Genomic DNA, 26,900 nt, shown 5'->3' with positions numbered 1-26,900 from the left:
TTCTTTTCCACCTTAGACATTCCCAATTCGTTCAAAATATGCTAATTTAAAACACAGAATTCTTTCAGTGTTCCTCCGGGGTTTTTGGACATGGACTGTTTCTTTAATTTAATAGTGTTCGCTTTATTTTTGTGGAAACGAAACATGTTTTGCAAGTTCTGGATCATTTCTACACTCTTTCTTCAAATATTTCTCGTATTCCAGCTGCGTTTTGCGTTTGGATTTTCGCATCGTGTTTTTACTATATTCGTAATTTTAAATTTTTTAATAAAATCAATGGTGGTAGTTCATGTGGATTAATAGCACCACACTGAGGATTTGGCAATAACCTTTGTCATCTATTAAAAAACAACACTTACGGGGCAATGTTTATTGTAAGAACAACATTTTTCTATGAATCGACATACTTTAAGCATTGTTGACGCTATTTCTCTTTGAATGAGGAAATAGCGTCAATGACTTTATTTCCAAATGTTGTNAGCTGCTTTTAAATGATGTCACAAATTGCTGGCGGAGACATGAGTACAGTGTAAGAAAATTCCTTTTCTATAATTGTTTCCTTATACAAAGGTTGGTTTCTTTTCCACCTTAGACATTCCGAATTCGTTCAATATATGCTAATTTAAACACAGAATTATTTCAGTGTTCCTCCGGAGTTTTTGGACATGGACTGTTTCTTCAATTTAATAGTGTGACATGAGTACAGTGTAAGAAAATTCCATTTCTATAATTGTTTCCTTATACAAAGGTTGGCTTCTTTTCCACCTTAGACATTCCCAATTCGTTCAAAATATGCTATTTTAAAACACAGAATTCTTTCAGTGTTCCTCCGGGGTTTTTGGACATGGACTGTTTCTTTAATTTAATAGTGTTCGCTTTATTTTTGTGGAAACGAAACATGTTTTGCAAGTTCTGGATCATTTCTACACTCTTTCTTCAAATATTTCTCGTATTCCAGCTGCGTTTTGCGTTTGGATTTTCGCATCGTGTTTTTACTATATTCGTAATTTTAAATTTTTTAATAAAATCAATGGTGGTAGTTCATGTGGATTAATAGCACCACACTGAGGATTTGGCAATAACCTTTGTCATCTATTAAAAAACAACACTTACGGGGCAATGTTTATTGTAAGAACAACATTTTTCTATGAATCGACATACTTTAAGCATTGTTGACGCTATTTCTCTTTGAATGAGGAAATAGCGTCAATGACTTTATTTCCAAATGTTGTTTGACTTTATTTCGCTTTTGAAAAGGTAATAATGTCAATTGGCTTTATTTCGACCCAGGGTGGGAAAAAATTCAATTGACCTTATTTCCGTTGATCTTGTTGACTGTCACCATTTTATTTTATCGTTTCATTCAGTACGAGTTGTAAGACTTATCAACTGAGTTTACGAGTTAAAAACCGCTTTAGCGAGACCAAAAGCAAAAGTAGCTGATAGAGGGGATACGAGAATTTTGCTATTTCTTCAATTACGACTTATAGAGTAATAATGAATAAGAGTTATAGCGCAAGTGACCGAAGTGTTACGAATTACCTCAATTTTCCACTTATCCTGATTGCGTTTTATCGCGATTGCACTGTATATTTTCATTGGCTCGGTGGTTTTACAGCTTATTTTTCTAATGATTAACCTATGAATTAAACTTTTGTGTGCGTGTTGTACGTATTGTGTTTATAAAAAAGTGTGAGCATGCTAATGTATGGAGTGTGCTGAAAAGCAGTTTAGAGGAACTCGAACATTTACAGCGCAGGTGCAATGAAAAGTGTTTCAATTGTGGGCATGTAGATTATTTTAAACGGCTTCGGTTTGTATCACATTAAATGAATACACTCAACAGGGTATTACACATAAACTTTAGCCAGGTCCGATAAGGAGATTTGAGCCGATTCCGTTTGCATTCCCCTTCGTAGTTTGGTTACAATGAATCCGATAAAAAAGCACTCGGGCTCATGTGACTTTGATGGGTTATATGTGTTCGTAGATTGCTAGTCGTAAATAGGAAAACTTACCTTAAATTTCGCAAATTTTTTGTTTCTTTGTAAAAGGTGCTTGGGTTGTCCTTTTAACTGTGTTTTTTCGCTTATTAGTTCCTGTTTTTTCTTTTTACCAGATCCAAAGTTCTTGAAATTAAATTAAATTTTTTGACAAACAAAACATATCGATCAACGTACGCACATTTAACAGTTCAACTTGTCGACAGGCAGCTAATCAGCAAGAAAGACAAGTAGACGAACGCTCGAATTTAAATATCCAACAAAAATACTTTCTTGCGCAAATAATATTAGCATATCTTGAGACTGCAATCCAAAGCTTAAATCTTACATACATAAGTAAAGACAATTCTGTGTGCTTCCTTGGAGTATGCCTTTGCAAAAAACTAGAAGGAAAGGACTCATTGTTATTGACGAGTGCTTTCAAACAATAAGAACGTTCTGGCAGTTATTTGGCAATCGTTTGGAAAATTGGAATCATTGTATTAAGTATCTTCCCTATTATAGAGCAGCTAAAGGCACAAATACCATTGATACGAGTACACAGTATTATTTATGTGTATTTTTATTGCGGTCACAATACTAACATACATACACACATCAAAGCAATTGAATATTTGCAAAACATTCGTAGAGACATTGTCATATTATTTAGTAGGTATATGTATGCATCCAAGTACATATCTATAAATGCATGCCCTGCTGTAGGCAATATGGGCTTCAAGACTTGAATACCTCGGCGTGCTACGTTGTCCGCTCGTTCGGGCCGCTGCTGGACCACCGGACAAAGGAAATTCTTAAGCTGGTAAAGCACAACACCATTTTGACGGAACATTTCATCACAAAAAAAAAAATTCATGCGGTAAGGCTTAATTCGCAACAGCTTTCTAGAAAATGAAAAAATGGCAATAATCCAGCATTTTATCTTCAGCTGTCCTCCCTTTACGAATCAGAGGCTCAGCTTTTAATTTATCGAAACCCCAAACTAAGAAAAAGGTGCCATGAGTTTTTCCTATAGAGTATTTTTTTTTTTCGTGGTAGCGGTTTGAAAATTGTCTAGACATTTTTATCGAGAATAAATTCACCTCATTAAACAAATTTCCAAGCAACACCACTCTATAAATATCAAAATGTACAAATCTGTACAAATGCACCAATCGTGTGAGTTGGCATTGATTCAAAGTGAACATTTGAAAAACCATCTTGTGGCTTGCTTACTATTATTTGTTAGATTTCAGTAGAGCCCAGGTTCGATGCAGCATATAATTTTAGAGTTTTTCTTAAAAAAGAAAAAAACCATCTGTGAAGTGAAGAATGAAATCATGTTCAAACGAAAAACTTTCCAAAAATAAATCTGTTTAAAGTAAACAAAAGGGCGTTTGGCGCGAACTCATATCTTCTTAGCTTGAAACAAATACGGCATGGTTAATTTTTTTTCTCAGTGCACGGGAAATCTTAGCTCATCAGCTGCCTGCGAAACTTCGCTGTGAGTACGCAGCGTTTCTCTCTACAGGGAGTTAAAGTAAAGGAGCAAATTCGTCCGCCATTTCCTTGTAGGTCTCTAACCTTTCACCCATTATTATGTGGGTGACGAATTCAGTTACAAGCTTATTTATTTTCAGCGAAGTTTCACAGCACTTTACTGATCAGAGAGCCTCTTTTTTATCGGAGTAGATAGCCGCTGAGGGTAGGGTAAGAGAAATGCCGACAAGCCATGAAACCCTTAAGGGTAAAATTAAATCACAAGTGTGGTATTGTTTAGACGTTTACTGTGGAATAAAAAATACATGGAAAACTTTGGGCGCTTTGAGCGACTTCTAAATATTTTTTGATTTCAAAATAAAAAAAATAAGGATATACTTTTTTCAGTATGGAACAATCCTAAGGGGTGAGAGCATAAAAATTCCGACTTTACTATTTTTGGACCACCCTAGTGTACGTACATATACATAATATTCTCTCTTATGTATTACTTACATGCTTTATTACTGTTTTGCACATTTTATATACTTATTATCTACGGTAGTCACTACATGCTTTGACCTAATAAAGTCAGTCTTGAAATAGAGCTCAAGAACGTCGGTTGTATTATTCGCAAACGTTACATGGTGGCAGCGGTCGAAGTGCCCTACGCCGATTGAAGCAGTTACGCAATAAACGACTACCAAACCATAATAGCGCATTAAGCAATGCCCACAGGAAACGCGGAAAACGTCCCGGTTATAATCTTAGCCCAAGCAGCTTTACGGTACCGTCGCCTGGTGTCGTTTCTTTTCTGTGCCAACTGACGCCAATTGGAAATGCCAAGTGAAGCCAAGTCCTTCTCTACCTGGTCTTTCCATCTCAGTGGGGGCCTCCCTCTTCCTCTGCTACCACCAGCAGGTTCCGAGTTGAATACTTTCAGAGCTGGAGCGTCGGTGTCCATTCGAACGACATGCCATCGGAGCCGTTGTATTTTAATTCGCTGCACTATGTCCATGTCGTTGTAAAGCTCATACAGCCCATCGTTCCATCGTCTGCGGTACTCGCCGTCGCCAACACGTAAAGACCCGTAAATCTTCCGCAAAATCTTTCTCTCGAATACCCCAAGAGCCGCCTCATCGGATGTTGTCATTGTCCATGCTTCTGCGCCATATACTAGCATGGGCATGATGAGTGACTTATGTGGTTTTCGTACGTCGAGAGAGGACTTTATTCCTGAATTGCCTACTCAGCCAGCAATTGCACGCTCTTGTAGTAAATTGTTCCTGAGCGGTTTAGTTCTGTAGCTCTTATTATCTTCTGCAACATCAGATTAAAGAAGTCACAAGAAAGGAAGTCGGCCTGTCTGAACCCCCGTTTGGTGGCGAACGGCTCGAAGAGGTCTTTCCCAATTCTGACGGAGCTGGTGGTGTTATTATCGATGTTAATGCTGGTTCCCAAGCAAACGAAATTCTCTACCTTCTCGAAATTATAACTGTCAACAGTGACGTGGGTGCCATACCGCGAATGTGCTGACGNGTGGCGAACGGCTCGAAGAGGTCTTTCCCAATTCTGACGGAGCTGGTGGTGTTATTATCGATGTTAATGCTGGTTCCCAAGCAAACGAAATTCTCTACCTTCTCGAAATTATAACTGTCAACAGTGACGTGGGTGCCATACCGCGAATGTGCTGACGGTTTGTTTGATGACAGGAGATACTTCGTCTTGCCCTCGTTTACCACCAGACCCATTCGCTTTGCTTCCCTATCCAACTTAGAAAAGGCAGAACAGACTTCGCGGTTTTGGTTACCGATGATGTCGATGTCACAGGCATAGGCCAGCAATTGCACGCTCTTGTAGTAAATTGTTCCTGAGCGGTTTAGTTATGTAGCTCTTATTATCTTCTCCAACATCAGATTAAAGAAGTCACAAGAAAGGAAGTCGCCCTGTCTGAACCCCCGTTTGGTGGCGAACGGCTCAAAGAGGTCTTTCCCAATTCTGACGGAGCTGGTGGTATTGCTCAACGTCATTTTACACAGCCGTATCAGTTTGGCGGGGATGCCAAATTCAGACTTAGTGGCGTATAGGCAACTCCTTTTAGTGCTATCGAAAGCTGCTTTAAAGTCGACAAGTAGGTGGTGAGTGTCGATCCTTTTCTCGCGGGTCTTTTCCAAGATTTGACGTGTTGTGAATACCTGGTCTATGGTGGATTTTCCAGGCCTAAAGCCACACTAATAAGGCCCAATCAGTTCATTGACGGTGGGCTTCAGTCTTTCACACAATATGCACGATAAGTCCTTGTAACCTATGCTTAGAAGGCTGATCCCGCGGTAGTTGGCGCGAATGGCGGGGTCGCCATTCTTGTGGATTGGGCAGAGCTGGGGTTTCCAACCGTACTATAATATATAGTATTGTACTATTTCTCCTATCGGAATACTATATACTGTTGGAAAATATATAGTACGCGAAAATACTATATTTCTTCAGCTTTAAATGTATGTAAATATATTTCAATAAATTGAGAGAAAAAATCTGTATTGAAATGGATGACCTTTATACTGAAATAACAATATTAAATGAAATTTTCTTTAAAGTAAAAGGTCATAGTGAGTTTGTAATCAAAAAAGGCAACATATTTTTAATAACACTAAGAAAGAAATAACAAATTTACTTAAAATTATTTCTTTTCTACTCTATTCCAGCAACCTCGGCATTCACAGGAAGAACTTTTTCCACTACCTAAAAAACGTTTTTACTTTTTCTTTTAAATAAAATACTATTGAGCGATTCACAACGGTGTCGTAAGTGTCGTATTGTTGTATGTCGTAAACTTTAAAAGCTTAAATAAATGTTTAGAGAACTTGAAACGTCAACCAACTATTTTTTAGCACTGCAAAAAATCATAATATGGCTTTGATGGTACTTTGTGAATTCCATACCACATACAACGATACGACACTTACGACACCATTGAGAATACCCCATATATATATTTGAAGTGTACTATAATTTTCCGATTTTTATGACAAAATACTATACAAATCTTAGAAAATGTTGGCAACCCTAGGCACTTAAATTCCAGTCGTATGGCACGCGTTCAACTGACCATATTCTGCATAAGAGTTGATGCATGCACCTTATCAACTCGTCGCCACCGTACTTGAATAGCTCTGCTGGCAAGCTGTCAGCTCCAGCAGCTTTGTTGTTTTCAGCCGCGTTATTGCTATTCGTACCTCGTCATAGCCAGGCGGAGAAACATCAACTCCGTCATCATCGACTGGGGGCTCGGGTTCTTCATCCACAGCTTTCCGTGCTGCTCCAGTAGGATGGAAAAGTGTTCCCGCCATAATTTAAGTACGTTCTGAACATCGGTAACTAGGTCGCCATTGTTGTTCTTACAGGAGTACGCCCTGGTCTTGAAACCTTCCGTAAGTCACCTAACACTGGTAAAATTTTCGGGCATTCTTCCTGTCGGCCAGCATTTCAAGCTATTCGCACTCACGTATTGCGGCCTCTCTCTTTTTATTGCGGAAAATTCGTATCGATTCCCTCTTCAGATCCCTATAACGGTCCCACATGGCTCGGTTGCGCCCGATCGCAGCGTGGCCCTGTAGGCGGCTTCTTTTTCTCTGCAGCTTTCTGACACTCATCGTACCAGTTGTTCTCTCGGGCTCGCTGAAATTCGACTGCTTCTTCGGCGGCGGTACTTAATGAGCGGGAAATGTGGTTCCACTGCTCGCATATGACGGTTTGTTGAAGAGTGCTCTCTGAGGGCATATTTCCTGCGCATATTTTGCTGCACAGAGGCGGCTGCAACAAGATAGTGGTCCGATTCGATGTTTGGGCCTCGGAGTGTACGTACGTCCAAAACCCTGGAAGTATGCCTTCCATCTATAACGACATAATCGATTTATTTTCTCGTTTTTCGATCTGGAGACAGCCACGTAGCTTGCTGGATCTTTTTATGCTTGAACCTAGTACTGCATACTACCATGTTTCGGGCCCCGGCGAAGTCGATCAGCCTCAGTCCGTTGTCGGACGTTTCGTCGTGGAGGCTGAACTTTCCGACGGTGGTTCCAAAGATCTATTCCTTGCCCACTCCGGCATTGAAGACGCCAAGTACGATTTTGTTATCGTTGCGGGGCAGCGCTCGTACGTGCGCTCCAAGCGCTCGTCGAAGTCATCCTTGGATACTTCATCCTTCTGTTCCATCGGGGCATGGGCGCAGATTAGCGAGATATTGNTCTGAACATCGGTAACTAGGTCGCCATTGTTGTTCTTACAGGAGTACGCCCTGGTCTTGAAACCTTCCGTAAGTCACCTAACACTGGAAAAATTTTCGGGCATTCTTCCTGTCGGCCAGCATTTCAAGCTATTCGCACTCACGTATTGCGGCCTCTCTCTTTTTATTGCGGAAAATTCGTATCGATTCCCTCTTCAGATCCCTATAACGGTCCCACATGGCTCGGTTGCGCCCGATCGCAGCGTGGCCCTGTAGGCGGCTTCTTTTTCTCTGCAGCTTTCTGACACTCATCGTACCAGTTGTTCTCTCGGGCTCGCTGAAATTCGACTGCTTCTTCGGCGGCGGTACTTAATGAGCGGGAAATGTGGTTCCACTGCTCGCATATGACGGTTTGTTGAAGAGTGCTCTCTGAGGGCATATTTCCTGCGCATATTTTGCTGCACAGAGGCGGCTGCAACAAGATAGTGGTCCGATTCGATGTTTGGGCCTCGGAGTGTACGTACGTCCAAAACCCTGGAAGTATGCCTTCCATCTATAACGACATAATCGATTTATTTTCTCGTTTTTCGATCTGGAGACAGCCACGTAGCTTGCTGGATCTTTTTATGCTTGAACCTAGTACTGCATACTACCATGTTTCGGGCCCCGGCGAAGTCGATCAGCCTCAGTCCGTTGTCGGACGTTTCGTCGTGGAGGCTGAACTTTCCGACGGTGGTTCCAAAGATCTATTCCTTGCCCACTCCGGCATTGAAGACGCCAAGTACGATTTTGTTATCGTTGCGGGGCAGCGCTCGTACGTGCGCTCCAAGCGCTCGTCGAAGTCATCCTTGGATACTTCATCCTTCTGTTCCATCGGGGCATGGGCGCAGATTAGCGAGATATTGAAGAATTTTGCTTTGATGTGGATTATGGCTAGACGCTCGTCCACCGGGGTGAACGGCAGTACTCGGCAATGGAGTCTCTCTCCCACCACAAATCCATTACCGAATTTGCGCTCCTATATATGGCAGCTGTAGTATACGTCGCAAGGCCCCAGGCATTGCTTGTATTGCCCCGTCCAACGCGTTTCTTAGATGGCGGTGATGTCAGCTTTTATTCTTACGAGGACATCAACCAGCCGGGCAGAGGCACCTACCCCATTAAGGGTCCGGAGATTCCAGGTGCATGCCCCCAAATCGTAGTCCTTTAAACGTTTGCCGTGGTCGTCATCGTATGGGGGTCTCATCCGAGGCATTGTTTCGCTTCTTCACTGGAAGGGGTTTTTACATCGCGGGTCCCAAACCTAGCGCCCAACCCATTTCTGGGACGGGGGTGGTTTTGCAACCAAATACACGTTTGTATAGCGAGCCGCTTGCTCCAACACAGACACCCGCTTGCAGCCGCACCAACTGGTGAATAGACGCGGAAGACTCCAGTGAGCCCTTAAACCGAATAAGTCGGAGTGTTCTCACCGAAGCTTCCTCTTTTTCTGCCGTGACCCAAGGCTCCACTCGGATTGGTTACCGCATCTCGCACATGGGTTGCTCACGTTGCCCAGAGTGCGCGAACGAGGACGCAAGAGTCGGGATTGAGTATAGTAGCCGTGCAACTGTAACTGCATACCCAGCACAACGACTATATCCTATTGCACTCCGCCTGATGCCTTTACGTTTAGCAATCCGGGAGAGTGGCCAAGATGGCTCCGGCGATTCGAAAGATTCCGAATCGAAATTGCATACATCTTCAGAAGATGAACAAATCAACACGCTGGTCTACCTGATGGGGGATCAGGCGGACAATATATTTCTGTCATTTACTTTGTCAGCCCAAGACAAAAGGCTATACGCTAAAGTGGTGAAGGCTTTCACAAACCATTTTATGTGTGTTTATGACAAATGTTTTATATGAGAGGGCGAAATTTAACCTTCGCAACCAACTTGAAGGTGAACTCAGCGAAGATTTTATAATGGACCTATATCTATTGTTTGAAAATTGCAACTACGGTACTCTCAGAGAAGATATGATCCGCGGCAAAATTGTGGTTGCAGTGCGGAATCGAAAACTGTCGGAGAAACTACAATTAGTGACCGATTTGACCTTAAAAAAGCAGTCGCGGAAGTGAGACAGCACCGGGCTGTTAGAAGACAACAAATTGAGTGGATTTCTTCTATACACAAACTCACCACGCCCTCGCCTGACAACAACTACAAAAGGCTTAAACAGAAAAATAGTACCGAAAACAACAAACAATTGCAAAATAATAACAAGTGCATGTGGTGTGGCTCTCACACAGTTCATGTGAAACAAATTAGTTGCCCAGCAAAAGGAAAGAAATGCAACAAATGCAACAAATTTAATCAATTCACGCGTGTTTGCTTATCAAATGGATACCGTGGGCACGATTTTTTTTAGGCATGCTGTCGATAAGCAGCGTTGACAGTTACACGTCATGAAACGTGAACATAGTAACAAACAAAGTTTAAATGAAGTTTACAGGAAGTCGCCAGTCGACGTGATATCACACGAAATATTTAAGAACAAGTTCCGTAATACAAAACTAAACAGCGCGAAAATTAAACATCGTCCGAAAATTGGAGGCGAACCACAAATTTAATAGTACTTAATTAAATAATGGGCCCTATTCCGATTGGCAAAACGACAGTCGTTCGTCGAAATTTGAGATTTTCATTGGCGTTATGAGGCAACGAATGACATAATCCACTAGAAATGTGTATTCCTATTATCCCTTCGAAATGAAAAAGTATTGAAAACGTGTCAAAATCTGCCGTTAATGTTTTTATTTACGACTTAATTCAACGAACGACTGTCGATGCGAACGACTTACGATAACCAATATAGGGGTGAATGAGGTATATGTTATTGACGGGTTGAGGAACCGCTACTAAGCTTTAGCTCCAGCGCCAAATTGCGTTTAATATCAAAAAGTGAGCTACACAATACAAATATTAAAACAAACAACTTAAAATGCTCTAGTGTAGACATTTACAAAGAATATCCAATGCTTTTTAATGGACTTGGGTATTTTAAGAAATTTTAATTCGATATTAAGATTAAACGCGACGCGAAAGCATTTCAAGTTTTCACAGCTAGAGGCGTTCCAGTTGCGCTAAAAGAACCCCTTGTTGAGTCCATTTAAGCATTTACTCAAGTGTTAATTGCAGATGTTTACATAAGGGTTAAGTGTAGAGTCACCGCATAAGGGTTAACCGTTTTGACACTTATTTTTCTAATTTGTTATGCACCTGTTCTTGTAATATAATCTTTATTTTTATCAATCGTTATTACCGCTTACTAGTGACTGCATCGTTTTTCGCTATTAATCGTTCCGCCCGCTACAGCTTAAGTGTATTTAAGTAATTTATATATACGAGTACACATATGTACATTGAAATCGCTACTCGAATAGACATTGCATTTACTATACATATTCAATAAAGCAATATATTGAATTTTAAACTCACTTCGTTTCCTTGTAATAATTTTCATCAGTGAATATCCGCAACATACTAGTCCTTCGTTCCGGATTCGGTCGCTCCGCGCACATACATATATATATTTTGTTCCCGTACATATGTACATACGTGGTACATACGCATAAGCGCGATTGAGTAAAATAATTTGTAAAAAAACAAGTAAAATCCGCTGAAAAGCTAAAATACCGCAATCCGCAAACTTAATATAGTTGAAACCCACAATTAACTGCAATAAAGTTAAAAGAAACAATCATTGGTGCATTAAATCGTGCGAGCGTTTGCGCATTCGCCCTACAGTTGACATTGCGAAAATTCTAGAAGTCCGCCGCGTCCTTCATTTGAACTCTACAAGTGCTTATATTTTAATCTTGACTTACGAACGGCTCCTCAAAGGCAAACACAAAAATGTCAAATTGCGTTAAAACGCGCGATGCTGCTCTCAGTGCCATTAAACGCTATATGGCAAAAAGTGTAGATGACGCATTCACAATGGATGCGGAAAATATTACGAGCTACCTCCAGCTATTGGGTGAACAGTGGGCTCGTTTTAACGTTGCCCAAGATGCAATAGAAATTTCTTGTGGTGTTGATAATGCTGATATCGAAGAAAACGTGCGTATCCAAGCCGAGACTTGGTACTCGACGGCTTTAGCAAACTTAAAGCGCGTACAAAAGTGTCGCACCGAACCCCACAACAATGTTGTGTCAACGCCTGTGTTCGCGACCATTCGTCTACCAAAAATGGAGCTGCCTACATTCTCCGGTGATTCTACGGAATGGATCGGGTTTTACGACGCGTTTACCTCGCTAGTTGACAGTAACTCTGCACTGTCGGACGTAAAAAAGCTGCACTACCTACGAAGCTGCTTGAAGGGTGACGCGTTAAAAATTAAATTTAAAATAAGTGACGCGAATTACGCTGAAGCTTGGGGGCTGCTAAAATCGCGGTATAAAGTCCTGCGTGTAATTGTGGAAGGTCATCTTCGCGCACTGGCCGATGTCAAAAGAGCTACGAGCGACAATGCCGAGGCAATCAAAGTTTAATTGATGGGTTTCAGCAGCATATTCGCGAGCTTAAAGCGTTAGGTCGTCCAGTTGAATTTTGGGAGGACTGGTTGGTACATGAGGTCGTGAATAAATTGGCATTCGAGACGCGTAAGCAGTGGGAGCTATCACTCGTGAGTGATGAGCCTCCGTCATTCGAACAATTAGCCACATTTCTAGAGATACGATGTCGGTCGCTATCCATGCTTCCGCCATCAGTAACACCGACACCAGTCAAGGTCAAAACCGCATCAGCAAGCAAATCGACAAACGTGTTCCATGCGATACCGGAACAGAATAACGCGTGTGCTTATTGCAATGGACCTCACAAAATTTATGGTTGTGAAAAGTTTCGTGATCTGGTTTTAACCGCAAAATCGAAATTCGTGAAGCAAGCGCGTGTATGTTTAAATTGCCTAAGCTCGGGACACTATAAAGATCGGTGTAACAGTGGTTCCAACTGCCGTGTGTGCTACCAACGTCATCACACGCTGTTGCGTGGTGCCGTACCTTCAACAACCGTTACCGCAGCTAGTCAATTTTCCAACAATCCGTCCCATCCGTTCTCTGCCGCTGACACCGCGCCCCACGTAAACGCGAACGCCTCATTAGATTTTGACGCATCATCTAACGCTGACGCTGACCCCGCGCCGCACGCAAACGATTCACTAGCCGACCACCCTTCATCGAGCGCCGCCGCTGCCTCCGTTTCATCATGCCTCAACTCCAATTTCAATCCGCCCATTCCAGTAGAAAAAGTTGTGCTGCTATCCACCGCGTTAGTAAAGGTATGTGATTGTTCCGGCCGTGGGCAACCCGCGCGTTTACTGTTCGAATCCGGGTCGCACGCCTCCTTTGTGACCGAGGCTTGTGTGCAACGCTTGGGACTGCAGCGAACATCATCCGAAGTATACATCACCGGAATTGGGTCAGCGCAAGGAGGCGGAGCTAGAGGTGAGGTATCACTGTCTCTCTCCTCCTACTGTTCCGATCAATGCTTTACTGTCAACGCGCTAATTTTGCCAAAAATTACAAGCGATTTACCAACGCAGACTGTAGCTGTTTCAACATGGCATGTTTGGAAGCGTGCATGGGGCCGGGCCTTCTGCGCCACGCTTGCAGTCGCTGCACTGTGATGTTCAGCTAGAGCGAGCCTTGACTAGGCTGTGGGAGTTGGAGGAAGCGCCTCAAAAAACACATCTTACATACGATGAACGTTACTGTGAAGACCGCTTCGAGACAATGCACCGAAGAGCACCTACTGGGCGATTCATCGTTGAGTTGCCGTTGAAGCCCGATGTACCGCTAGGGGAATCGCGAAACCTCGCCGTCCAGAATTTACTACGCCTTGAAAGAAGACTCGCTCGCGACAGCGACCTACGTTTGCGCTACAACTAGTTTATGAAAGAACACATCGACATGAATCATATGCAGATCGCGTCAGAAACCTTCAATCAAACCTACTACATGCCGCACCATCCCGTTATAAAGGAGATTAGCATTACAACAAAACTGAGGGTTGTTTTCAACGCGTCCGTCAAATCATCTTCCGGTAATTCGCTGAATGACGCCATATTTGTCGGCCCTCACGCTTTGGATGCACTTTAGAACGAACCGCTTCGCAGTAACCGCAGATATCGCCAAAATGTATCGTCAAATCTGCGTATCCTCAAAACATGCCGATCTGCAGCGCATCGTTTGGCGCAGCCATCCATCCTTGCCCATCCAAGATTTTCGCATGGTTCTTGTGACGTACGGAGGAGCAGCTGTATCTCACCTAGCTGTCCGATCGCTGCAACAGACGGCAAAATATTCATCGAATGGTTGTGCTAGAGCCGTTAATGTTATCCTAAAGGACTTTTATATGGATGACCTGCTAAGTGGTGCATCTAGTAAGGAGGAACTTATGTTTCTGCAGTAAAGAGTGCCTGAAATATTGCGGGAAAGTAGATTTGAACTCCGAAAGTGGGCGTCGAACTGCGTAGAACTAAATGCAAGCATCTCTAATGCAGCTGAAACCATATCGCATTACATCGTCGACGATAAGGAGGTTTATGCATTAGGTCTGATCTGAAACACGGAGGGAGACTACTTTACATTCACTGTCAGCCTGAAGCAACCACCTGCTAGTTTGACCAAAAGAGCATTTTTATCAGAGGCAAGCACGCTATTCGATCCGTTGGGACTGCTTGCGCCTGCAACTATAAAATCAAAGATGGAACCATCCAAGACATTTGGCGCACCAATGTAGGTTGGGATGACCTCATTCCTGAGTCCATCGCAACAAAATTGTTGGAGCATCGCATAGAATTGGAGCAGCTCGCACACTTGAAGGTGGATCGCTGGCTCGGTACGGAAGTATCTGGGTCGTCCACGAAACTGCACGTGTTCGCCGATGCTTCCGACCGCGCATACGCCTCCGTTCTGTACGCGCGTACCTCACAAAGCGATGGTAGCATTATTGTCGCGTTGATCTCGTCGAAGACCAAGATGACACCGCTTAAACCGACAAGATTATCACGACTAGAGCTTTGCGCTGCGCATTTCGCTACAAAACTGGTGCGAAGCGTGCTACTCTGCAGGTCTGATCTCCGTTACCCGCTGTTCGCGTGGACTGACTCCACCATCACATTGGCTTGGCTGCAGGCGCATCCCAGCAGATGGATGACTTTTGTTGCCAACCGCGTAGCCGACATTCAGGATGTCCTGCCGCCTGAGTGTTAGAACCACGTCCGCTCCTAGCAGAACCCTGCAGATTGCGTTTCAAGGGGTTTAACTCCCACCGAGTTACTACGTCATCAACTGTGATGGGATGGTCCTGACTTCCTGAGAAGCACTGACCAATTTTGGAAGCAAAAATCATCGAAGCACCACACGACAGAGTTGGGCATTCGAAGCAGCGTTCGCGTCCATGTGACTAGCTCCAGCAATCACTGGTCGGTAATAGCGAAGTACTCGTCGTTTTCCAAACTTCGTCGTATCATTGCTTACGTTCTGCGCTTCAGCTTCAACGCTCGAGCTGACAGACGTCTCGGCGTTAGAAAGCGGTTTGGTCCTCCGAGTTGCAACGAGTTGTCTGAAGCTGAACTTCGCCTAGTCAGGTATACGCAACAGCATTATTTGTCTAATGAGATTTCTCTTTGCAGCGTTAAAAGACCAAACCCGCTTCGCAGTTGTCTTTTGCGTTTGCACCCGTTCCTCGATGTGAACAACGTTCTGCGTGTTGGAGGCAGATTAAAAAATGCTCGTGTCACGCCTGATGTAAGGCATCCCATTATCCTGCCGAAGAACTGTCCGCTCGCCAAGCTAATAGTCTGCGAAATACACAAACTTACCTTGCACGCTGGACCCCGAATTATGCAGACTGTTTTACAACGCCGTTATTGGGTTGTCGGCGCTCGCAGCCTAGTCCGCAACGTATATCGCAAGTGTGTGAAGTGCACTTGTTTGAACCAAATCCTGCCGCGCAGGTCAGGGTTGACCTACCTGCTACTCGCACAACTTACGCTCGTTGTTTTACCCGCACCGCTGTCGATTTCGCTGGGCCTTACATGTACAAGTTCACCCAAGTTCGTCTGTATGTGTACAGGTGCGATGCATCTCGAATTTGTTGGTGACCTTTCAACGCCAGCGTTCCTTAACGCGTTTAAAAGGTTTACAAATCGCAGAGGCTTTTGTAAAGTCATGGCATCAGAAAATGCCACCAACTTTGTTGGCGCCGAGAAGGGGCTTCGCATCGCATTTCAACGCTGCATGTCTGATGCCACACTTCAATCTTTCTTTGCGGATTCGAATATCGAATGGCGTTTTAATCCACCGGCCGAACCTCATATGGGAGGGTATTGGGAAACTGGCGTCAAACGTATCAAATATCACCTGAAACGCGTGCTGGGCGAAACGTTGTTCTCATACGAAGAGTTCAACACCGTGCTGACAGAAGTAGAAGCTTGTGTGAACTCCCGCCCGCTATGTGACATTTCCTCAGATGGTGGTGAGAAGTCCTTACGCCTGGGCATTTCATTGTGGGGGAGCCGCTGAAGTCAATCCCAGAACCTGAGGGTCAAGGGTTCTATGGAAATCTTCGTCAGCGATGGCAAGCGATTTCTACCCGGAGACAGCATTTCTGGCGCCGATGGAGGGATGAATATTTGGTAAGCCTACAACGACGCATCAAATGGTTTCGTTCTTCGCGCAACATTTAGGACCACATCGCCGGTCGCCGTTTTCAGCGAGCCTACTCCTCCGACGAAGTGGACGCTTGCACGAGTCGTAAAATGCCATCCTGGAGCTTATGGTCATGTGTGCATAGTTACTTTGAAAACACCGCATGGAGGATTGGTCCGGCGAATAGTTAAGCTGTGCCTTCTTGCAACAAAAGAAGATCTGTTTTGCGAGGAAAACTAACCAACTACTTTTTTATGATACTATTTGAATTTTTGAATTTCAAGTCTAACTTTAACGGCATCCTTAAATTTTGTATTGAACATATCAAGGCAGTTCAAGGGCGGCGGTATGTTGAGTCCATTTAAGCATTTACTCAAGTGTTAATTGCAGATGTTTACATAAGGGTTAAGTGTAGAGTCACCGCATAAGGGTTAACCGTTTTGACACTTATTTTTTTAATTTGTTATGCACCTGTTCTTGTAATATAATCTTTATTTTTATCAATCGTTATTACCGCTGACTAGTGACTGCATCGTATTTAAGTAATTTATATATACGAGTACACATATGTACATTGAAATCGCTACTCGAATAGACATTGCATTTACTATACATATTTAATAAAGCAATATATTGAATTTTAAACGCACTTCGTTTCCTTGTGAAATTGGAATAATTTTCATCAGTGAATATCCCCAACACCCCTAACAGGTCTATTCTGCGCTGGTAATAAAAAGTTTGTAACCGGTAAATAAAGTTCCTGTCAATTTTTAAACCCTTTTCGCATTCTGTGTACTCTCGTAAGGTACGTATTTACGTATTTCATCACACAGTTTTATATAATACTTTAAAAGTTTACATTTAACACAATGAATAAATATCTATATCACCACAGTTGCTCTCTGAAAAATTTTCAGTTTCAGCTGAAACTGCGATACGATTCTCAATATCGCCATACAAAAAACTGTCACTTGAAATTGCGACGAAATTGCCTCAACCTCGTGAACACCATGATAAAATAAAATTATAGTTTAAAAAACTAAAACCTCACTATTATAATTTGCATTCGTACTGTCATCAGGTATGTAACTTGAGAATATAAATCGCTGCATCTTTTAGGCGCATCAATATTACATAGTTACATCCGAGCTAACGAAAGGGAGTTAAAAATAAATATATGTTACTGTTCAATATTGGAGGCGGTGTGAAAAAAAAATTTTATGGGGCGGGTGGCAACCCATTGAAAAATGGGGTATATCATCATTTTGACAGGGAGAATGTAAACTCGGGTTACGCTAACCACAGGATTTTTGCGCAAAATACCTTTCCACGTTGTAGGCTTTCGGCAGCGCTTCGAAAAAATAACCTCCTCAGCCCGGCTACGCTGACCACAGTATTTTTTACAAAAAGATCCATATTTCAAACCGAAGTTATTCATAAATTTATATCTGAAAATTTTTATTTTAAACTAACGTTTAATTGTTTGACCACACGTGTGTGTTAAACATTTTTGCTTTGGGTTAAGCGTTTGGACATAATAACCCAAAATTATTGTACAAATAACCTAGCCGTACCCAACAAAATACCTTTTGCTTGTTCAAATTTCGATTCTAAGAACAAAATGATTTGTAAATAAACAAAAAATTAATAACAAAATTTGGAGAATTATAGATATTGGATACGGTAGCACGAAATTTCACAATCTACTTAATTGTCAGGTTATTAATATGGCGACGAAAAAGTGACAATGGAACTACCTTCTTTTTTGTATCATGGTGAACACAACTCTTAAAATCGCGTATTGTTAATTATTAATGAGTAAAAAGAAGAAAAAACAAACGTCAAACAAGCAAGTAAAAACAAAACAAACCGGACAAAAAAAAACAAATAAACTAACTGTCATCGAAATTGATATTGAGATGGTTGTGTAAACAGCTACAAATTCAGTTTGAAGTAGAGTATTGAAATTGCGCAATTTGGCAGCACCTTCAGCTCTTCAACTAAAACAATGTTTACAATATATTTTCGTGACTTTTACATTCATATTGAGGAGAAAATTGGCTGGTCAACTAATTTGAAAGCAACATTTTGGCAAACTAGGTTAATAATTTTATTTCAGTAAAATTGTGGTAGTTGTGGTAGAAGTGAAAAATGATCCAAAATGTGGTAGATTTACCACAATTGTGGTAAAGTGGCTACACTGGCGCCTTGATGTTGTCACACAATATTATTAGTCTGTTCCAAAAGCAGTCCGGTTTACAGGATTTAGTCAGAACTTACAGGAAGTAAGGACTAAAACCTGTAAGTGGGAACACTTTGGAGAAAGTAACTGAGCAACTGTTCCTAGTCAAAATTTACAGAATTTAGTCCGGAGTTTTTTTCCTGTAAGTTCATGAAAAGTGTCAAACGATCAGCTGATTTTCATGTGCAAACAAAAATAAAAAGCGGTGTAAGCAAAGAACCTTATATTTGTAAAACATATGGAAGTAAACAACGAAATATTTGAATATATATAGATTTTAATAATTAGTGAATCAGTGCCAAATCAGTGTTGTACAAATGACATGTAAACAAACCGACAGACGTTTTTACAGGAAATAGTGCTTTTTGCGTGCACTTCTGCATCTGTTCTTCTTTTACTCTCACTTGAGAGAGCAAAATTATAGTTTGACAGTTCCACAGGTTTTAGTCCGAAGTTCAAAGGAACAGACTATAGTTGCGTTCCAGATAACTTCGTGTAAAAACCTGTAAAACTGTCAAGTAACAAAATTACTCTTTTGAAAGAGAGGAGCAAGAGAGAAAAAATAAAAGTCACCTGGAACGCGAAAAACCACTTTTCCTGTAACTACTTCCATTTTTTTGTAATGTTAAGCGCCATGGATACGATCAAATATCTTTATCAACCGTCTCGCGTTTTGCTTGACAAAAACTAAGCGCACTTGCCTTCTGATCGTCGTGGTGAGCAAGTGCGCGGACAAGAAAAAGAAATTGTTTGTTGAATTAGCGCGTTTATTTGAACGTTTGCGGGCAAGACACGAGCCAATCTCACACATATGCAATGCTGGACGTATTTATTTGATTGGCTGCGTGGCGCTTAATGTTCTTTGGTATCTGTTTTTGTTTACAAATGCAACCCTGCCTATCGTTTGACACTTTTCATGAACTTGCAGGAAGAAAAACTTCGGACTAAAACCTGCAACTTCTGACTGAGGGAGAGAGCAAGTTACTCTCACAAAAGTGGTTTGACTTGCAGGTTTTTTGGCACCTGGAACGCTTTCCTGCAAAAAAAAACCAGCAAATCGTGAATATCGTGAGCATCTGGAACGCAACTTATATGATTGTATTTTTATGAGAAGCTGTTTTTGATGGCAGAATACACTCGGAGGTTTACCTTTGCCTGCCGAGGGGCGACCACTGTTAGAAAAAACTTTTGTATGCTTTATTTTTTTGATGTTGGTCGGAAACTGTCTGTAACCTAGTCCTGCGGAATGGCAGTGTGCGCTGCTAACGACTACAGCACGCTTTTAGCGAATGAAAGCAATTTATATGCTCTTTTATCCAAAAGCAATAATTTTTAAGAGGTCTGCCAACTTTCTATAAATTTAAATCTCTATTTATATAAAGCAGACGGGCGCTGTGGGGTAGTTGTTAAAGTGCGCACTGCCATTCCCTGTTTCCGACTAACATCAAAAACAAAAGAACAAGTTTTTTCTAATAACGGTCGCGCGCAGTGTTGCCAAACATGGTCTTTTCCTAACAAAACTGGTCGGTTTTTTCCCATGTGGTGGGTTCCCTATCCTTTTGTGAGCTGGTCAATGAAACCCCAGAGCATATTCTATGTGACTGCCCACTTATCATAAATACCAGACTGATACACTTAGGGGAACGATTGTCTTCTTCATCCAAAATTTTAAACATGGCGCCTTCACATGCCTAAACGTGCCTAACTTCTTAAAGATAATAAGGTTGGAGCGATTACAATTAGGGTTAAGCACAATAGATCTCCTTAGGTCACAACGGGTGTATCCCCGATATAATAATAATAATATGTATGTGTAAAGAGACAAACATTTGAGTAAGTCTGTTCAGTAAAATGAATTGTCATACGTAGTTAATTTGTTTTTATTGTACTAGCTGTGTCTTAGTTTTTTAAGTGTTATGTTACCTACATTTTTAACAAACTTGACATTAAAAAAATAAATATTAAAAACTTAAATAAGATTTTGGTAGGCTTTGGTTGATTTTGGTAGGAAAAAAATTTGTCCGTGGCAACACTGGACGCCCGTCGACAGGCAATGGCAAACCTCTCAGTGTATTTCTGCATGGAAAACAGCTTCTCATAAAAATACAATCGCTGTTCAGAGTCGGCCTAAAACTGTAGGTGCCTCTCCTTTGTGTGGCAGCGTCAAAGCGCAAATAGAAAAATAGAAAGTTCCAGAAAAATGGACTTTTCAAAAATTATGTATGGGAAATTTTTGATCGTAATTGAACAATTAAAATGGGTTATCAGGTTCAAAGTTACATCATTGCTAAAAAATTATCTAGGTTAGGTTTGTTTAGAGCCATACAGCTGCTTACCAATTTGCGTTCGGTGCCTAAGGAATTGAAATATATCACTTAGGAAACTACTACATCTAATGCTATTTACGACAACAAAATAACATTTTTGAAAGAATTTTTTAATAATTTAATAATAATTTGGACCCGCTGGTTGTTTCCCCAAAGAAAAAGCGTAGCTCCAAATAAACATAGGAAGCATGTTTTTCGGGCGGAAGCGTTTAGTACAGTTAAACTAGAGTCAAATAGGGTAATCTGAGGAGATTTTGCATAGTGCTCTATTCTTTTTCAATATTGTAAGTCCAGTCGTAAAACTTGATTGGCGAGCTCAGGGGGATATGCGATCGCCACCATTGTGAAAAGAAGGATGGTCGCATATTTTGTCACTCACGTACCTACTCATTTTAGAGCCTTAAAACTATGCCCAAAGGTTAGTATTCATACATGTTAGTCAAACCCCAGGAAGGTTTTGCTCCATCTCATGGCAGTTTTTTCAACCCAGGGCTAAAGTTTCCTTTTTTTTGGTGAAAATTTGGTGATTGCGCCTTCGGTGATCCTTAGTAAAAGGTGCCGTTTAATGTTTTACCGGAAATTTAAGCATTTCTTAGGACAGGGGCTGAAAAAGGCCCTTTCTGGTGGAGGTTGATGGGTTAAACTGTTGGAAAGAAAACGTACCACTCTTCTTCTTCAAGATGGCGGCCAATCTACAACCCGCTAATCAAGTTTACAGCATTCGAAAAGAGTGGTCAGAATTTCGTAATTTAATTATTAGTGGGCATCAGTGGCGTAGCCAGGATTTGGCTTTGGGGGGGCGGGATGAAAAAAAATTTTCCTTCGATACCTTAAATCTGTGACACACAATGGCTAGAGGCGTCGCCTGAGTGCATTCTTTCATATATTTTTGTATGTGCCAGTTTTACCGTTATATATTTTTTTTTACTCGTTTATTCCATGGGGTCTTCATGCTTTATTTAAATTTAAAAAATTAAATTACTATACGGTTTTAAAAATCTGAAAATTCACTGCAGGCTATTTTTTTATTCTCTTTTTGTCTTCGCCTTCTCGTTTTTGCCTTTGTAAGTTTTGAAAAAAGGTTTTGAACGAACCATTATATCACATTCCTAGGCAAGTTTTGAAAGAATATTTTCGATACTAAATTTTATTAAAACAAAATGTCGAAATCAGCTTCATATAGAAACAGTGTCATCGTTAATTAAGAAAGAGATGTTCTTAAATATTATAACTTTACGACACTCACATATTGACTAGATTTGACTATTTATTTTATTATATTTTAATTTGAATTATTTGTTTACAAAAATATAGTTTATTCCTTAACAAACACTAAATGAAAATAAGTTTAATCTTTGAACAACGTTAAAAAAAATCGACAAACTTTCGTAAAAATTTCGAACTTTCAATTTCAATTTTATCTCTTAATATTTTGCAGTTTTTTAGCTCATTCAATTTTAGTATAATAAAGTGCAAATTTAAAGTAGCTGCGTATGGCATATTTTTGACGATGTCGGTAATTTTCTGCCATATTATCTAAGTATGTTCGACGATTTTTTAATGAAGAAAATGAGCAACGCCTTCTTCAAAAAAAAATATATATATATTTAAAATCAACGATAAGTCGCAGCTATGTATTTTAAACTTGCGCTTTATTTGAATTGATCGGGCTACAAAAGTGCATACTCAAAATATGTATTTTAGGAAATATAATTAAAAAGCTTTAGGAAAGTTTGTTGATTTTTTTAACGTTGCGCAAAGATTAAACTTTGGATTTATACGGGATTTGTTAAAGTGTAAACTGCATTTTTATAAACAAATAATTAAAATTGTATAATTTTAAGATAAATGGCGAATCTAGTTAACATGTATAAAGTTTTGATAAGCACTTGAAATGTCAAGTTTTAGTACTGAATTCAAAGAAGATGTCTCTTTTATCCATTCGTAATAACTTAAAAAAATTTGTTTGTTAAGAAGTGTATCTTAAAATATCTGCTTTGACATTTATGTTAAAAGCGTAAAAAATGTACCTACATAAACTTTCCCGTGAATACCATCAAATCATTGGTCTTGAAGGGAATCTATGTATGCATGCATGCATATGAGCAAATTAAAAAGTCGATACAATTTACAGTCGAAAAGTACAGTTTTTGTATAGATTTCGTACTGAAGGAACAATTTTTTTCCCAACACTGTGGGGAACTAAGCAAAATGGCCTAGTGTATTTCGCAAATATTCAATACATAATCCACCAACCGATAGTTTTATATATTCATTAAAAGATAATTTGTCATCAGTCTGAAATAAAAAAATTATAAATCGGAAAAATAGTATTGTGTTATAAATACAAACATAAAAAGTTTCATTCCACTGACGAATGGGGGGGAGGGATCTATCAGCCTGCATTAGTAAATGGCTTCAAACACGAAAGTATTGGACAATTCACCTTTTCATAGCAAGCAAAATGCTTTAAAATATGTGAAAATGCACAAGATATCACCGAACAACCATTCATAGACATTTAACCACGTCCCCTTTTTCGGAATGATTTCTAGAAAAATGCACTTCATAAGCATTATAGCTTGAACTTTTTTCTTGCATTTCGGAAACAAATACTCAAACATATTACATATAATTCCCTATGCTCATATAAATGTAAATGATAACTCTTTAATTTACAAAACAGCTTAGCACACACTTTACATACAAACATTTCCAAAATATTTATAGAACTATGAACTTACATATAAAAATACCACTAACTGCTTTCATAAATATATGTTTATTACGCAAATTTTCCACCGAAGAACACCAACAATTAGAAATTTGCTCACACCAAACCGACTGACGCGTCGATTTCACAACAAATAAACGTTTACTGCTATTTAATGAGAAAAATGATTATAAGTGTGTAAAATCAAACATCATGTGTGCTTTTAGAAACTTCGTGCGTCAAATTTCGACATTTTAATGTGAAATCAAACATCATGTGAGCTTTTAGACACTTCGTGCATAAAATTTAGACAGTTTGGTTGTAAACGTAAACATTACACATTTTTTATAAGAATATTAGACAATTTTTTGTTTTTCACATAAATAGGTGCAAAAATGCCCATTTTTGGACACCAAAATAATTTGAACATGACTTTACTCCTTGTAGTCTTAATTTTATACAAATGTTTTAGAGTGTAGTTTAAACAAATCAATATATGTAGGTCAGTATTATCTAAGGTAGTGACAGTATTAAAAATTAACTTTTCAACTTAACTTTTTTCTCTGTATCTGTAGCGCACATACAAAACCATGTACATATGTATGTAGCAGAGGACTTCTTCTACCCGTCCATCCATCATCATTCAGCATTTCAATTCAAGTATGAATTAAAAATATTTAAATTTAAAATTATTCAAGAACGATTTAAATAAAATTAGAGTGGTGAATAGCTTCGTAATTTTCTATGATCCTATTGGTGTAAACCAGGTGCGCACCCAGTAGCTCAGTTGACTCACGGCAATGTCACTGTGGCTCGCCTTAGCTCACTTGCATCAAACACATAATTTTTGGAAACACAACATGCCAAATAAATGAACATAAAGAGGGCCGCAAACCAATGTTGAACTTAACACGAACATTTTGTATTTTATAATGCCAAAACCGAACCCAAAACCACTCCAAAAAATGGTTCGGTTCGGTTCAGTTCGGCCAAAGCGTTTTCAGGTTTTAAATACACATCTTTGTCTAAAAAATCTACCCGTATGGTAAAACTGCTAATGCAGCGTTTTTTCTGCATTTAAAATGCAACACTTAGTACTTTCGAACAATGTTTTCGGAGAGCGTTCGTGTTATCGCAGTTAACAAAATGCACATTAGGGTGGCCCAAAAAAGTAAAGCTGGAATTTTAATGCTCTCAACCCCTAGGCTCGTTCTATATCGAAAAAAAAGTATCCCCTATTTTGTCTTTTGAATTAAAAACATATTTAGAGGACGCTCAAAGCGCTCAAAGTTTACCATGTATATTATATGGGGAAAAAAGAACTTTTCGTAGAAATAGAATAGAACTCTTGAAAATCAATATTGTTCGATCGGAAAACTCTGGTTCACTTCACGAGACTTTCATTAATAATACCCAATTGTTTATTTAACGATTATTTTATTGCTCCCCCTTTGCATTTTTCGGGGTTTTTGGAGGATTTTGGCGGACCTATAAATTATAGTTAGTATGAAATAATGGTTAAATAAACAACTGGGTATTATTATTGGGAATCTTCTGCAGAGAAACTGAGTTTTCCGATCGAAATTTATTGATCTTTAAGAAATCTATACCACTTCTACAAAAGTTGTAATATTTTAAATCTAAATATTTTATGATTTCAAAATAAAAGATAGGGGTATAATTTTTTCGATATAGAACAAGCCTAGGTGTGAGAGGTTAAAAATTCGGACTTTACTTTTTCACATACATTTTTAGACCACCCTATGCAAATTTACGCGAGTTCGAAATCGATGCTTTTGACCAATAGCCGTGTTCCAGTCGCTTATTCAGATCCGTATCTGTCACGCTCAATTCGCAAGGAGAAGAAAACATGCTAAAAAACCTACTCAAAAGGAAAAAAGAAATTTTTACCAAAAACTTGAACTGTTTTAACCAGTGTTCGGAAATATTCACTCACCTTATTACGCGAACGCGAACGTGAACGTATCAAATATTCCCTATTGGTTCTCCTTCGCGAACGAGAAGCTTAAAACAAGTCCAGATCGTTCGCGTTCGCGACTGATAGGTAGAAAGAATTTCCACTGTTCGTACGCGTATGTATTGGTAGACCAAACAGCGTGCGTTCATATATGTAGCTATAAGTGGCATGTAAAATGTAATGTAAATGCTGCGTCAAACNCGTGAACGTATCAAATATTCCCTATTGGTTCTCCTTCGCGAACGAGAAGCTTAAAACAAGTCCAGATCGTTCGCGTTCGCGACTGATAGGTAGAAAGAATTTCCACTGTTCGTACGCGTATGTATTGGTAGACCAAACAGCGTGCGTTCATATATGTAGCTATAAGTGGCATGTAAAATGTAATGTAAATGCTGCGTCAAACATTCACGGAAAGTTGGTGTGGCTAGAGATACTATTCTGTGCGAAGGCAATTTTGTCAATTGCATAAGATTTGCACCGTTCATTCGATTTTCAAAAATGAGGTGTCAAATGAAAGGGCTTGGCCTCTAGATGTGTAGAAAGGATATATTTTTTAATAGGGTTGCCACCTGCGTTTAAAATTATGATATTTCCACCGTTCTCCCGATTTTAAAAAATGAGGTGTGAAATGAAAAGGGTCGGCCTCTATATGTAAAATAATGTTTTAGTTTTTTAAATATTGTTTGAAATTTCATAATAAAGAAATATTCATTTCCGTGCTTACATTTATGTATTCGTAAATATGTATGTATGTACATGAAATCATTTAAATTAAAACCCATAAAGATAATTAATATTTGTATATTTATTAAATTCTGCACTTAAATTTGTATACATACGTATGTAAATAAAAGCTGATAAAAACAAATAGTTTTGCTTATCTTCAACGTCTAGTCCTTTATCCAGAGTAGTTACTATATACTTCGAATTCAAGTTAGTTTGAAATTTTTGCTCATAATAATATCCCAACGGTTTTTACCCTCCATTCCCGCCCATCCGCACGAGGGGCGCAGTCCGCATGACGGAACCAATATTTTAAATTTTTGCGCCGAGTCACGATAGGCAGGAGTTTGTTAAGTGTCGAGATCTAAAACTGTTCAGCTACAGAACTAAATTCATCAGCTGATTTTAGTATTTATGTCAATAATTCACTTATTGAGAGAGGAGAGTATCGCTTTCTTAATGCTGAAAAGCGGATCTGATATATCAAACGTGCTGGAATGAGAGTTAAAATCCTGGCATAAGCAACGGAGTG

General features: G+C 39.9%; 1 protein-coding gene and 1 long non-coding RNA gene across 3 annotated transcripts in view; both read left to right on the top strand.

Moving 5' to 3' along the window:
• The window catches only part of LOC108373009 (uncharacterized), a 15,396-nt gene extending 1,009 nt beyond the window's left edge, over window positions 1-14,387 (top strand). Inside the window, exons 2-3 of the long non-coding RNA XR_001848922.1 lie at window positions 5,597-5,603; window positions 14,378-14,387. This is a non-coding gene — a long non-coding RNA (uncharacterized LOC108373009). The remainder of the gene's footprint in view (window positions 1-5,596; window positions 5,604-14,377) is intronic.
• pan (transcription factor pangolin) overlaps window positions 1-26,900 on the top strand; it is an 826,450-nt gene that overhangs the window by 297,874 nt on the left and 501,676 nt on the right. The gene's annotated exons all lie outside the window — the stretch shown is intronic.

Source organism: Rhagoletis zephyria, unplaced genomic scaffold, assembly GCF_001687245.7.
Source record: "Rhagoletis zephyria isolate East Lansing unplaced genomic scaffold, Rhagoletis_zephyria_1.1 Rzeph_scaffold_00004, whole genome shotgun sequence".
NCBI classification, from domain to species: Eukaryota; Metazoa; Arthropoda; class Insecta; order Diptera; family Tephritidae; genus Rhagoletis; species Rhagoletis zephyria.
This window is presented reverse-complemented; position numbering and strand designations above follow the sequence as displayed.